Source organism: Aulostomus chinensis, chromosome 22 (assembly GCF_037954235.1).
Source record: "Aulostomus chinensis isolate RoL2024-O1b breed Wild chromosome 22, RoL_Achi_v1.0, whole genome shotgun sequence".
NCBI lineage: Eukaryota > Metazoa > Chordata > Actinopteri > Syngnathiformes > Aulostomidae > Aulostomus > Aulostomus chinensis.
This window is the reverse complement of record NC_141341.1, coordinates 13,676,901-13,690,981: the sequence shown is the minus strand read 5'-3', so window position 1 is coordinate 13,690,981 and position 14,081 is coordinate 13,676,901. Positions and strand designations below refer to the sequence as shown.

At 42.3% G+C, this 14,081-nt stretch overlaps 1 protein-coding gene across 3 annotated transcripts in view; it reads left to right on the top strand.

Annotated features, from left to right (window-relative positions):
- The first annotated feature begins 1,133 nt into the window (after positions 1–1,133).
- The window catches only part of calcr (calcitonin receptor), a 50,366-nt gene continuing 37,418 nt past the window's right edge, over positions 1,134–14,081 (top strand). For 2 of the 3 annotated variants that reach the window (XM_086192653.1, XM_086192654.1), the window contains exon 1: positions 1,134–1,366. The gene's annotated coding sequence lies outside the window, so the exon portion shown is untranslated. The remainder of the gene's footprint in view (positions 1,367–14,081) is intronic. The other variant, XM_086192652.1, reaches the window with a different exon arrangement.

Below are 14,081 nucleotides of genomic sequence, written 5' to 3'. Positions count from 1 at the left end.
TGCTTATCTACAGTATTGAAAAAGGTTAAGAGACTTTTTTTCCGTCTTCAACCTGAATAATAATAATACTGTGTACTGTGAAACTATCATATTGTCACAGTTTTGTTTTGACTCATGTTTTTTCTGTTTGTGTCTCCTTGTGTTCTCTTGTATTTTGCGTCCATTCATGTTTTATTTTGAAATCACTTCCGTCTGGTTGACATGAGACCCTTCCTGCCACTGGTTGCGTTTTCCCGCCTGTTTTAATAAAACACCTGTGTGTAGTCTGGTAATCGGCCCAGTGTTTCTCGTCCAATCAGCTCTCAGCCCACGTGGTCTCTCACCTGTTTCTTGATGTGTCATTGGTGGAGTTTGTATTTTATTTGTTTTGTTTGAAAGTTTAGTTCTCTGTTCTCAGTTGGATGGTCGGTTTGGATCACAATGCTGTTCCCCCCCCCTGTTCTTCTGATTAAATTCTTCCTCTCCTATTTTAGGTCCATATTCCTCCAACAAGTTTAACATTTTCTGAAACAATTATAAGATTTACAGCGTAGGACAGAATCGTTCAAGGAGTAGCTTCTCATTGAGACTGAGGCTCTTATTTTCACAACTCGCTTGTTCCTTGAAATCTTTGTGTGTGGTATAAGTGCAATGAGCAAATATGCTTGGTGAGATTTTTGTTTTAGCCATGAAGGTGTACAATATTATTTATTCAAAGTGTTCTTTTTTTTTATAGAATCCTAAACAGCAGAGGAGCGAAACTATCGTGCGTCATCTCCGTGTGAGCAGCGTGCGAATGACAAGGCAAAGATATGTTTGACAGCCATCAGAAGTTTGCGGTCGTTGCCAAATCCCGTTACCACTTAGGAACAATTGAAAAAAATATGTATTCGTTGATAAATGACACAAAGAAAACATGTCAAGAGACGGAAAACCAATTTTGTTTTACGTCAACCATACACTGTCATGGCTAATATGCGCTTCCACGCACGCTGCGTGGAGTCAGCTTCTCCTGTGTGTCTTAAACACACACACCCACAGAGAGAGAGAGAGAGAGAGAGGCGAGGAGGAGCAGCTCCGCGTCAACTGCAGGCTGCTGCTGAGAGGCGCTGCTGGATCAGCGGCCAGTCAACTGTCATCGCTCCTACCGGCAACACACCGGCGCCCTGCCTCGTTTATTCATCTCAGAAAAAGGTAGACCGACACCCGGGCAAAAGCTGCGCTGTCATGAACATTATACATCTTTTTTATTGTGGTTTTTATTTCCCTGGATGAAAAACAGAGAAGTTCTTTTTTTGACTGTGCGTTAAATAGGAGCGTTAAAGCTGCAGTCTGGCAGGAAAGAGCTTCTCCTCAGCATCTTTCTTCACATTTCTGTTGAAGTGAGGTAAGTCCCTGACTGAACTGAGGGTTTTCCTCTTGCTATTAATTTCTCTAAGTTACCGGTGTTGTTGGTGTATATTCAGCTTGTCCTTTTACAGCCTTTTTCTGCAGTTTTTTTTTCCTTGTCTGAGGAAGGTAAATGTGTCTTCATGTTAATACAAAATGAAGTGGACAACAATCAGCGGCGAAGGATGGTTTTTGACTTATTTGAGGAATCCAAACTGTCAGCTCAGAATTATTTTTAGCAGATGTGACTCATCCTGGTCTCCTGCGGTGCTGTGTGATGCTCTGTTTAAGGCTGAGGAAAACTCAAATATAGAATCCTGACAAGATTTACCTTTTGAAATGAGTGTCTCCTTGTGTCTCCCCGAGGGATCGTGGGAATTGCAGCGACCAGAGGGAGTAATGTCATGTAGTTTAATGCTCAACATCACAACTGCAGATTGAAGTCACCTCAGGGGGTCTAAAATGTAAAAAGGCAAGCGGAGGACAAACGGCTCAGATGAGACAGATCTGCACTTCCTTTCTGTTCATCCTCCTGCTTGATTAGGAGGAAATCTGAGGAATTGGGTTACACAATCATGCTTGCAAACTGACAATGGAAACGTGTGACGGTATCTTAAGGAGCTCAATGGAATTGTGCAGGCAAATAAAGACACGTGCACACAAACAACGCAGGTCAACACACGCGACCTTTTCGCTCTCAGTAACCACAGTGTTTGAGAGCCTTTTGCTTTGCTCTTAAAAAGAAAGAAAGCCTGAAGAAGTATTTTCATTGGTCGTATCCACCCAGCTCCTCTGCGAGAATTTCTCTCTCTGCTTTATACCACCCAAACACTCTTATTCATATTGATTATATTAGCAAATTCATGGGGGGAGTGTTCCTCCATGGACCCCAAAGCCGGAAACAAAATTAGCCAAAATCTTTGCTGAATGCCTCCGTTCAGTCTCCAGTGGTGGGAGAAACCTGCCTTGAGGATGTCTGCGGCTAAATCTTTCTTCTGGGGATTCCTGTGTGTTAACGTAAGCGCGTTGAGAGTAATGGCTCGTTTCATGCGGGGTTTGATCACATGCAGTGGTGAGGGAAGTGGCTTCAGTGGACTGTTATGACTGTGAGCGTATTCAGTACACACACACACACACACACACACACACACACACACACACACACACAAATAGTTTGAAATACAGAAGACAATAATTGCAGCAGTCAGACTGAGAGAGAGAGAGAGAGAGAGAGGAGAGAGAGAGAGAGAGAGAATGAAGAGATACGTGCAGACAGCCAGGATGAGATATGTACAGCCCCCTGCAGTGAGTTGGGCTGTGTTGGAAACATGTTCGGCTGCTTTCTGAGTCTCCGAGATAAATTTGTCATTCATCATCCCACGTGCCTTCTGTCTGTCTGTCTGGCCAACGACGGGTGAGCAGGCAAGCGGCAAATTTGCTGGCCGTTTTGAAGGAATGGGGGCAAGAGGTCTAAGAGAGAGAGAGAGAGAGAGAGAGGACAGACAGGCCTGACAGACACAGCGTGCCTCCCAAAAATGACTCAAATTGTTTGATTTCTTGGAGCTGCTTTTAAGGACTGGTGGTTGCTCCTCCTTTGTGCTTTTGTTGCTTTTTTTGCGATTATTCTCCTGTGATTCTGCTGCTGTGACGACTGCAGAGGGAAAACACCAGACACACATTAGACGACTGCACATACGCCACGGTATGAATCACACACACACACACACACACACACACACACACACACACACACAAAGTAGTGTAATTTAGACTCATCACTCAGGGAAGGTCAGGACACGATCCACTGCCTGTTGTTATTCCTCCTTATTAATCAAGCTAATGCGCCATGTTTTATTCATAGGTACAAGCAATAGCCCTAAATGTCACTCTTCCTGCCTGTAATCGACATGTTCATGTTCTTGAATAAGCCGATTTGCTCCTCAGGACTATACACGGGCTGATGGCTCGCTGGGGACATGCAGCATGACTCTGGTATTCACGATTGTCTCCCGTGACCTCGTACTGTTGTGAGTGGATGATCGTGCTGCCATGCATACATTGTTTATTCTGCAAACCTTGGAAGAGGTGCCATGCACGATGCTCTTAGAAGCATTTAAATGTCACTCATTAGGTTTGGGGCTGCCATGCTCGCAAGCTATAAATCAGGGTAGGGTTTAACCTTTACTCCATGATAAATAGGACCGTGCAGTAGCGGGCTTCTACATCCGTACACGTGCTGCTGCTTCTGCGTAAAGTGATCATGAAGAGAAGTGGGAGGCGCTGAAGTTGCCTGGACTGCTTATCACGGTGTTGCTGTATGTGCAGCAGATCTGTTCCTGTGGAGTTACTCTGCCCTCAGGTCTCTGCACCAGTCATGTATGAGCTTTTACTCGGGGAAGTACTCTTGCTCATGATTTTTAGAGAAGATAAGGGCTTTTGTTGTCTAGAAATTGAATTTCACGGTCGCCTGTTGCACTAACCTCTGGCCTGCGAAGCTGTTTACCAAGCGCAGGTGGTTGGATGAGCGAACGTTTACTTGAACTCAGTAAAGATTTACTTTTAAACTGACATATCTATTCTGGTTAAGTAGTTGTTTGAATCTTTAATATAACCATTCATGTCTTTACAAATAATTCAGCATCTACAAGGAGAGTGACAGCTTTACCAATAGGTGGTGCTAGAATAGAGTGAATGGCTGACAGAGAGCGAGAGAGAGACACACGTCAATGTCTCATGGTTCAATATTTTCATATAAATGACTGTTGCTCCTCTTCTCTGGTCTATCTGTCCCTTCTTTAATGCACCACCTTTACAAGACCTGCTCCATCCATCGATCAGATGTTCCTGATCAGGAACCGTGATGTTCTCTATCTAAGGAACTCGCAGTTCTATTCCCACTATCTCTCTACACCTCGGTTTACTTCAAGGTCATAAAATTACACACTATGAGGGAAGAAAAAAGCTGAGTTCTGGCAGGATATGAGATTCCTTGCTCAGGCTATTAGCATTTAACGGGCAGGTATTTGAAATTGTAAAGTAGCTCATTATCTAATTGTTTATTTAAGCCTCTTAAATTCAGCTTTCAAAGCAAATTCAGGTCGGGCAAAATTTCTAGAAGGCTAAGAAGCTCTTGTTAACCCTTTTTTAGTATCCAAAATCATCGTCATTGTCATCATCTGACATCTAGAACAAGCATCGCCTTGCAAATATTAATTAACAATGACAATAAATGTTCAAAGGTGATAACGAAGCTGATTTGGTAGCTTTTATAGAGTTTGTCTCATTATAGCAGCAGTCACATGCTTTTGGATTCAACCAAAATGTCTTTAATGTGTGATCAGAATTGAAAGTTGCTCACATCTCTTTCATTTGGGCTGCCTTTGACAGGAAATGGGAAATCACGCTCGTATAAAGGATCCAATTAATTTTCACACACACTTCTATATGCCTTTTCATTCCCGACATCTATTTTGCGCCACTCTCATCATTTTCTTTTAATTCTGGTGTTTCCCCAAAGTATCTCATTTTATCACCGACATGTTTTCACTCTCCGTCTCCATCGTGGCTGTTTGTTGTTATTTTTATTTATCAGGTGCCAGAATGAAACACATTAGCCTTCTTTTCTGCTTTCTTTTGCTCTGTCTGTCCTCTCTTCATCTTTGTGCTCCATTGTCACTCTGCCCTTTCACTCTTTGTCCTTCACACTTAATTGCATTCTTTACTCACCCTGGTACTCCCCCCCCCTTCTTCCCTCCCAAATATAGCTATTCCCTTCTTCATCATCTTTTACTCCAAATCTTTTCATCTACTCCTTCCACTGGTTTGAAAACACTTCCTGAGGGTTTATTGGGCTTCACTGTCAACCTCTTTGAAGCTCTCTGTTGCCGGGGGAGACAGACTCAGTCTCTCTCTCTCTCTATATGCATAAATTTGGGGTCACCAATGCAACCACCCTCGTTTTTTAAAAAGTTGGTTTGAAAATGTAAACTTGCGCTCGGTTACAAATTAAAGTTTCTTTGGATTAACCTGTGAATGTGCCCTGTTATAAACTGTTGCTCCTCTGCCTCTCTGTCTCTGTTCACCTCCCTGCTGGTTACCAGCCAGGTGTCAACATTATCGCTCCAGATTCTCTTATCCATTTTTCATAAACATTGACATTTAAACTGACGCACTGGAATATTTCTGGCTGTGCAACACGCACACGCACACGCACACGCACGCACGCACACACACACACACACACACACACAGAGCACGGATGCATCTGTCCACATAAACGCCTGCAAACTGTCAAGAGATCGGTAAACACAGAGGCCATCACATTAATGAAAACATCAAAGGTTACTTGAGGAAAAGTTTTTGAGAAATTATTACAGCTTATTTTTGTCACAGCAGCTTTACGCATTTTCGTGAAACCTGATGAGGGACTGGAAACAAATGACGACAAACTGCAAGATGGGGAAGTTAATGAGCTTGGAGCCTGAGAGGGTGACGTCACACACGCACCTTCAGGAGGACGTGTCAAACAGATCTCTGAAAATTCAGATAAACACAAATTTCTATCATATTTTGCCATGAAAATAGACTTTGTTGTCACAGTAAGCAACTCTCTCAGCCCCCAAAAAAAACAAACCCTACAAGCGACCAGGAGGAGGAACCTTCGACTCCAGCGTTGATCAGATCAGGTTTCAGGACTCTCTGTATTCTCTGTAACGCCTCACGATACATAAATATTAGAGACAATAGCAGTTGCCGTCTTTGAGTACTACGCCACAGGCGTGACTCTCAGCAGAAACCTCATCGCGCTCAGTAAACTAAGTAATCACCGTCACCATGGCAACCTGTAACTGCAGTTGAAACCTCCCTGCTGATTTGATTGCTTCTTTGATGTCTGTGGTTTGTTGGTGTCAATCAATTCTGGTAATGTTTTTTTTTTTTACTAAAGAAAAAGGTTCAATCTAAATCACACGTGCATCATAATAAATATATGTGTGCACTTTACTCAATGAGTTATTTTACTTTTGATTCTCTTCCATTCTTATTCAATATATAAATCACTCAATATTGAGATTACTCAAAGCTGAGGTGAGTAACGCTGAATATTTCTTGACAGTAGCACATGTCAAGCGGAGGGATAAATGAAGGCACCAAGTAAACAGTTCTTGAAGTTACGTTTTGGTTTAACGGACAAACGTCAGGATCTGAGGGGGAGGCATGGCTCAGAGTGGCCGTCTAGCAACCGAAGGGTTGCTGGTTCGATCCTCACTTCCCCCGGTGACCATGTCCACGTGTCCTTGAGCAAGATACTGAACCCGTCATTGCTCCTGATGGCCTTACAACAGACTTGCCACCCGTCCAGGGTGAACCCCGCCTCTCGCCCAATGTCAGCTGAGATAGGCTCCAGCCCCCTGCGACCCTTAATTGATAAGCAGTATAGAAAATGGATGGCTGGATGGACGTCAGGACCTGAGTGACTTTGACTAAAGACAAATTCTGACACTGCAAGTCTTGTGGGGTCTGAATGGTTAATACATATCAAGTGTGGTCCAAGTGAAGGAAAGAAGGTGAACCGGGTCATCGGTATCTAAGGCTCATTGATGCACTAGCGGGAGCGAAGGAGAGCTCCTCGGGTCTGATCCCAGAGAGGAGCTCCAAACCCACAAACTGTTGAAAACATCGACTCATTCTGAACACAAGTGACCCAAATCTGATCTTTGACTGACATTTTGCAAAAAAATCGGATCTGTAACTTGAACACATGAACGAAGAAAGAGAAACTGCATGGCAGCTGATTTTCTTAGATCTCTTTCAGGCTTCACTCATATGTGAAAATAAATCTGATATGATATGAATCTGAAATTTGCCAATTTGGCTGTTCGATGCTTCAGGAAAGTGCAGCAAGAATTATTTCTCAAATCTTGTTTGAATCTATTGCAAGTGATGCCGGACAGCTGGTTGTCAGTTTGTTTTATTTAAATCATCATATAAGCATGATGTAAAAACAGGCAAAAACCATTCACACAAACACACACACACACACACACACACACACACACACAAAATCGAATGTACAGAAAATCTGATCTGGTCATTAAGAGCGACAGTGTAAAAGCAGCCGTAAATGATTAAGAAATTCAGATCATTGCAGAGGGAGCATTAGCGGTTCACAGTCTCACTCCCACGAGGACTGAAGGCAAAGACCTGTGTGGCAGGAATTAAAGTAGCTAACTTTTCCCATCCAAGGGGAGCTGTGTGTGTTGGGTGTGTGTGTGAGAGAAAGAGAGAGAGAGAGCGAGAGAGAGAGAGAGGACTGTGAGACACTGCTAATCCTGACTTACAATATCCCTCGACTACCAGACTGCTCATTGATTTCCTTTACCGTTCCGTTCTTTTTGATCCTCTTTTTTTCTCTCTCCATCGTTTAAGCTCGCTCTTCAGCTCTCCTGATGACTCACGGGTCAGCTGCGATACCAGGTGTAATCGCCCTCTATTAAGGTTTTCGGGATTGATCGGCGGTGCTTGGGGAAAGCTTTTCAGCTGATTCTGTGGATAATGATTTCTCCTCCTAACACATCCTCTTTCAATTTGCCAATTTTCTCTTTTCAAGTATATAAGTATCATTTATTATAAAAATGAGTTGCATTTCACAAATATTTTTATGAGAAAGTTAAAACTATCCTTTTTACCTCTAGAAAAAAGATGTTTTGTTTATTAGCCTTTCGTAACCTCTATTTACACTACACTGTTTTCTTCCTGAATGTTTAACAATGTCTAAAATGTGACACCGGAGTTAGAAATCATATAAACTTCACAAGGGTCCTCTGGTAAGATGGTCAGGAGGAGGCACTGAGGCTTTCTGAGGGTCTGAGAGGGCTGCAGAAGGAGGCTTCAGCAGCTTGTTGTGCAAAGGGAGTGGTGTGGAGCGCTATCTCCCCGCTTAACTCTTCTCATCCGTTTGACACTCTTTTTTCCCCTCTCTTTTGTCCTCTGTTTGTCTCTCATATTCTCTAATTACGCTCTTGATTTTGCCTCACGGTCAGGATAATAAAGTACTGTTTCAGAGCTTGCGGTACCTTTTTTTTTTCTTCTAAATTCATCTCTTGGCTACCACTTTACAGCATCCATCTGCCTCTTGCTGTCTGCCTCTCTTACCGACTGTTTAAAGCTTGTAGCAATCAGATACAGACGACTCCCTGACCCACCAGACTGGATGAGGAACACGCTGCCCAGAAGGGAATTGTAGTTAATGCTTTTCGGCTGAAGTCCAGTAACAAAATAGTTCTTTAATTGCTTTCCCATAGCCCCGTATTGTGCTGTGCTTCCTTCCAATTGTACATTGATGTGCGAGTGGGAGTGAACAATTTGGGACAAAAGGTATGGTTTAATGGGATCTGAATTGCTTGCAGTTTTGAAAGGGAAAAAAAAGGCCTCTCATGCACTTGAATACGTAGCTATCTATCCACGTTGGCTCACTGAGAGCCTGTAAATCATAAATTCAATAAGATAACCCTAGAAAAAATACAAGAGCATGAATCTCATTGAGTTTATGTCTTTTTTTTCTTTCTTAAAAGCAGTATTTAATCTGAACAAGTTTAAAGCAAAATTATGCAGCATATTTTAGATTTGTGTCAGCATGATTTTGAGTTGGAATAACAATAGTGCTGCACACACTGAAATGCTGCTGATTCAAGAGGGAGAGAGGGGAAAGTAAATCCAAATTGGTTCTAGTTTCATAAAAGCTGATGTTTGCTTGTGTGTAGGTGGATATATTGATAATTTCTCTGCTTTTCTTGAGTTTTCTACCACTTGAATTACCGCCGCAAACAGAATTCCTTAGATAGTTTTGATGCGTAGTGGAGAGCGAAGCTTGTGGGGAGGCTCCCTCCCTGTGACAGCATGCTTTAAAAGGACATATGCTTGATTATTTGATTTTATTTTCTTGACTCTAGACCAGAAAAAGGAAAGGTTGTCTTGAAGACGTAAATTGTGATATGCAGATTTGTGACCGTTTTCCTGTCCCTGCAAGTTCTGTCTCCATGTTTATAATTTTATTGCAAAGTGAGAGGTGGCTTAAAAATTGTACCCAAAATGTAAACTTACGAGAAGGCGTTGTGATATGCCGCTTCTGATTGTTTCAGACTTTTAAATTTGAAGGACTTAGCTTGTTGAAATAAACCTTTAAGTTGCTGGACCACAATGATGTCACTTGTGATGCTTTGGAGTGCAGTGAAACGTTGGCTCTTCTGCAGGTGGCGTTAAAAACAGGCCTAAAATGTTAAAGAGCACAGTTTTAACTGGAGGAGCACTTCAAACTGGTTTCCTCTGAGCTAATCACTGAATGAATGACTGGTCGGTAAGATTTCCTCAGCATTAACAACTTTAAATACAGTTACTATGCGTTTGTAAAGCAGTGAGGTGGAGGCTCGTGTCCACGCTGAAACTTGATTTTGACAGGGCGTATTGTGACGAGCCTCACTGTGACAGTAGTGGTGCGGAACATCAGGCACATCAGTGTACATCTACCTGCTGATTAGTTAATAGTGGGGCAATTTGCTGTGTACTTTGCTGCCCAGACTTTTCCTGGGCTCTAAATGGTTGCCACGAGCATGGCACTGATAATGGTAATGGTATCAGACGGAGAGGAAATGGGAAACACAGAGACTCTCTTCACCTCTGTGAATATATGTGCGAGGTTTTGCGGGTTTTTTTGTGTGTGTGTGTGTGTGTGAGTGAGTGAAAGGCCATGCGGTGTGAAACCCCTGCACATTTTCTCTGCTGCCTAAAACACACCTGCATTATTATACCTTCTGCAGGCACTGATAAGGACTACTGATAAACCAGACTGAACTCATCCAGCAAATGAGCAGAGGCAGATCAAGCAACCAGAGAAAGAAGGAGAGCTTAAACAGATTCCCCATTTTCCATTTTACTCCGGTAAAATGATCTCGGGAAGATATTGCAGATACGGGATACAGAAAGATTACTTGGAACGTTTACTTCATGTGGAGCTATTTTTAGAGCAATAACCAAGGTGGCATAAGAAGTCCTTTTAGTCAGTTATCTTTGCATGATACTGTTCATACTCTAACCTCCATTAAATGAGTTCTGATCCAGTATCTATTTAGCAAATTGAGGTTATGGTCTTATTTCATAGTTGATGTGGTGCACAGTACATGATTGATAGGTTTGGAATGGAGACTCGCACATTTAAGCTTAATTTTATGTCCTCTAGCTACACCATCATGTGTGCGATTTGTGTTCAAAGTCTCATGTCGATGCACCTCTTTGGTATATTTCCTACATTTAGGGGATTAGACATCTCACTACAATGCAGGATATGATTAAGAAACACACCATTAATGAACAATTTTGCTTCCGAAATAAATCTGTGTGGCGTTCTGCTTGCTAATGAGTTGCAGCAGTTTTGCCGGTACAGACAGTAATCCACGCTCTGCTAAAACCAGCATAATGGGGTTTTTCTGAAGGTGCCAGGTCATGACCAGTCACCGAGTGCAAAGTGCTAACTCCCCTTTTTCGATTCCCCTCATCAGAAGTTGTGAGTTATTTACAACTGGAATGTAAAAATTGGGCTCTAAATAAAAAGTGAGACATCTTAAATCAAATTAATGGAGGCAACAGCCTGTTCAACAGACAGGTCATTCTGTATTTTATAGAGTGACTTAATAGAGAGGTTAGACTAAAGTTTTTAACACTGCTGTCAACATGTTTGCATTCAGAAAAATGACACAAGCCAACAACTGGAGTATTTCTGCAGGGAGAAACAGGGCTCCGTTCCTTTTGTTGCAAATATTTGCCTTAAGTTTTCAACTCCTTGGCATTTTCAAATCCTCAAAAACTGTATCTCAACATGAAAACATGAACCAAAACATGGTTTTGCACTCGCTTTTGTTGCATGTGTCCATACGCGTAGTAGTAATGTAAGATGCTCCTGCTGTTAAAGGGCGTCAGTCACTGAAATGCTATGTTCCAGTATTAATGTGGTTCCTTTAAAGCACAATGACTGTTACATAAAGGTGGTCTGGATACATAAAACCACTTAAGATAGCGTCTCTCTCTAACAGTTTGCTAAAATTTGAATCATTTTTGGAATATGAAAATGCAATGATATGTATTTTAAGAGTCCATGTGTTGACCTGTGAAACACATGATACCGACTGTGGAATGATTTGGAGGCACTTTCATGATCAAATACAGTCATTTTGGGTGCTATAAATAGTCTGAGCTGTGTGGAATGACAGCAATAACAGCCTCGGTGCTGCTAGAAGATCTAGCCAAAGCAAGAATGGAAGCCATACGCTATTTATCTATTTCATGGCTTGCACACTTGAATTGTCCTCACTGATGCGTTTCTTCTCCTCGTACTTGAAGTCACATCATGTCTTCTTTACTTCCTCCAGGATCCGGAGCTCAGAACTAAGCTAATAGATGGTTTCAGTCACTTTTGCCACTGTGCGTATTTCATTTTATTGGCTGCTGAGACCGCCAGACAAAACAGCTCTCGGCCTCCCAACCTCTAAAAACCATTGTTTCGTTTTCATACTTGATGAAATCGCACTTTTCCCCTTTCCCTTTAATGTCCTTTTTGTTGCCATGTGTAAAGAATTTATAGACAGACACAGCAGTCTAACTGGAGGTAGTCGGTCTGAATTTCTGGCTGTTTGTGGGTGCAAAACTTAGTCTCGTGTACTTGTGAACCATGAAACATTTTTTGAGATTTAGAAAAAGAACCGGCTTAGCTTTGTGAAGAAAAGAATGTTTCTACACAGTTGTACTCATGCATCTGCACACTATGTTTCCATGTGGTAAATCTGTCAGGTGCTAGCAAGAGGATTTTATTTTTAGACTGAGCTAGGCTAGCTACTTCCCTTTGTTTCTTGTGTTCATGCTAAGCTAAGCTAAAAGGCTGCTGACTGGCTTCTTGGTCCTCTGATCTCTGTCTCTCTGATGACAGCTGCTCTGTGAGATTTCCTGAGAGGACAAGAAAGAAGAGTTCCCCCCCCCCCCCCCCCACACACACACACACACACAGAACACTCAGAAAGAACTGTAATCCCCTCATTCACACTCACACAAAGCCTAATGAAAAAAATAGTGTGTTGTGTTTAAACAGCTACTTCAGTCAACCTATTTTTTTTCCTCCCACCTTGCCTGATTTATAGTGGAGTGTTTGTTCCATTCACCCAGTGTACATCCCAGTGCTATTAGTTGTTCCAATAGGTTCCTTTCATTTTCCGACTGAATAAGCTTCATCTCTCTGATGCCTTTTGAACTGTCTTGTTCAGTTCAAGATTGAGTGGACGGATTAGGCTGGATCTCTGCCCTCAGGGCCTCTGGGCTGGTCCTCTGAGATCCATTTTCTGTCTGATTGCGGTCCTTGATCCAGAGAGTCTTATCTTTTATCTATGACATGTAGCACCTCTTCTCTGATAATGCATCTACAAGCTGCTCCGTTCGTATGTACCGTCTGCTTCATAAAGATCTTACAAATAGGTTTTTTTTCTGTCATTTATTAAGTGTGACATTTTATAGCGAACATATAACTTTGAACTGTGTGTCCAGTGGACAGAGCCAAGCTTGGTCCCATGTGAGCATGAGGAAGAAGGAAGTGAAGGGAAAAATAAAATTCCCCTAAAATTCCCCCCAAATCTCCAGATGGGTAGCGTCAGAGGACTTAAGTCTGTGTTCACTTCCTCAATAGGAATGTTGCAGGGAAACGTCACAGGAATGGTGATACCAAGGAAACAATCCCAGAGAAAGTCCATGTGGATCCTTTATTTTGGTGGATGCATGAATTCCCTGGTTCAACAAGGTCATGTGACAGGTGACCAATGCTGTTCTTGAAACACCAGGAGGCCTGCAGCCTCAGGATGGGGTGGTTGGTCCCAACAAACACTGCAGCAAGAAACAGGGGTTCGAGTCCCATTTGAGTTCTGTCAGCAGCACATATGTGACCCAAATACTTTCCAAGCACAACTAAGTGTTTTTTTTGTTTTTAGAGATCACCATTGCTTCAGTGGTGGTGATGACACCAGCAAACGAAAAGAAAAATGGAGCATATTTCCCTTTGAGTGTCATGTCAAGAGTCAGTGAATAAAGTAATGTATTACTCCAAAAAAACATTCGCCGCCGCTCAGAGCATCACGTAGCTGAACCAGGGTTATTGTGCGTCCAGCGAGGATCCGAAATTGACTTTCTCTTTCTGTCATGCTGACATTGAATTCTGACAGATGTGGTGCCTCCACCACTACATAATCAATGTTGCAGCAGCTTGGGATCACTTTGTGAGTATTTTTATGAGCTAAGGTTATAATGTTGATAGAATTCCCCTGAAATGCCTTTAAGCAGGCTTCCTGCATTTCCTTAGAGTTTTTGCAGGCCGTTCAACCCACGTTTCAATCGTGTCTATATTTTAAATACTGTCTGAAGCCGCTTGCTGGTTTGCTCAGTTTATCACCAAGACTGGAGACAGAGGGAACCCTAATCCGTTTAAGTTTAAGACAATTAGTTTTCAAGTATGTCTGAGTTGACAGGAATTTTCTCCAGTGAAGTCAACATTGTCAGAGGTCACGCAGTAAATCACCATCTGCACCCTTCTGTCTGCTTTTGGGAAATCAGGCAAACAAATGTTGCTTTTTTGACAGATGGGATGTTCACTCAGTGGGAGGTCAAGAACAAGTAAGAAGGTGAAGTTG